Raw genomic sequence first — 1,437 nt, 5'->3', positions numbered from 1 at the left:
TTGCTGGTAGAAAGGAAAGTCTTAGGCATCTCATGGCCAGGCTTACAGTTCTTGGGCGATGTTTCAGCCCCTCAGAATGGGGTGCAGACGCCATACAGAGCCTGCAGGGATCAGCCCCTGGCTGCCTGTGTGACCTCAGCTGGGGCTGCTCCCTTACAACAGAGCCAGGTTCCAGCTCTTCTGAACCACAGCTTGTTCCAAGCACACCACTGCATTCCTCATGCTAGTGTTTTTTTTCCCCACATGCAGTACCCTCTGTCTGGAACCTCGTTTTCCCTTTACTTTCTCATCTAGTGCCTGTTTCCCTTTGAGATGGCTAAGCGTCATCTTTCAGGAGGTCTCCCCTGACCTCAGGTTGGACTAGATGCCTCTCCTCTGTTTCTCCACAGTGCTGTGCAACCCTGGGTCACAGTGCACCTCAGACCACCTGTCAGTCATCTGTCACCTCCAGGAGACTGTGAGCTCTGTGTCCCCAGTGCCCAGCACAGAGCCTGACCCATTGTAGGAGCTTGATAAATGTCTTCTGATGGATTGGTGGATGGATGGATGGATGTTTCTGCAGCTGGATGGATGGACAGTTGCATGAGATGAAAGCTCACTCACTACCCTATGGGCCTCCCAATTCCAGGGACTCATCTGCAAAGCTGGGCAGCATGGAGCACCAGAGCGACAGCACAGTCTAACAAGGAGTGGTTACATTCTGGACCACATGTCCACCCTGCCTCCTCACTACTAGTGGCAGGTCAGTTCTAGGTCACAACCAAATTGTCCAGCAGAGTTTCTGGAACAACTGCTGGTCAGTCCTCAGACTCCTAAAGTTACTTGGTCTGTGATCCAGAAAACTCCTGGTTGACAACCTGGGACTCTGAGAGTAAATCTGCATTCTGAGGTTAGAGGTGAGACGTTAGCAGAGGGCAGGGTCCTCATCTGTTTGACTCCAGAGGAGCCTCAAGAACTAGATGGTCTCTTCCGCAGGGGTCCCTGCAGCTGAGTCCCTGCATTGGAGACTGGGGCAGCCCTCCTAAGGCCACACTTCAAGGAAGTAGTCTGATATGTTCAGAGAAGGTGTGTGGAGGAAGAAGAGGAAACTAGGAACAGAGTAGGAATCCTTGAGTGTTTCAGAACAGTGGTCACTATGAGTGACCATGTGCCCTAAAAAGAAAAAGGAAAAGAAATAATAATAGTCATAAAAATTACTTGCACTACCTAAGAGAAAAAAATGGGATCTTCAATTATTGGGTGCCTACAGCATGCTGGCATTATTTAATCTTAATAATGACCCAGTGAGGTAGGTGTTTTGGGCTCCATTTTACAAATGAATCAACTGAGTTCTGGCAACACAGCTAGCATGCTCCTTCCCAGCCTCTCCTCACTGTCATTCCTGTTGGGTTTTGCTCCAAAACCCAGCAGATGGAGGGATAAGCGTCCTTCCATCCT

General features: G+C 49.8%; 1 pseudogene; it reads right to left on the bottom strand.

Annotated features, from left to right (window-relative positions):
* Window positions 1–732: 732 nt before the first annotated feature.
* On the bottom strand, window positions 733–1,147 carry LOC103596805 (annotated as a pseudogene).
* Window positions 1,148–1,437: the final 290 nt, after the last annotated feature.

Source organism: Galeopterus variegatus, unplaced genomic scaffold (assembly GCF_000696425.1).
Source record: "Galeopterus variegatus unplaced genomic scaffold, G_variegatus-3.0.2 Scaffold2122, whole genome shotgun sequence".
Lineage (NCBI taxonomy): Eukaryota > Metazoa > Chordata > Mammalia > Dermoptera > Cynocephalidae > Galeopterus > Galeopterus variegatus.
The sequence above is the reverse complement of the archived record's forward strand: the minus strand, read 5'-3'. Positions and strand labels throughout refer to the sequence as shown.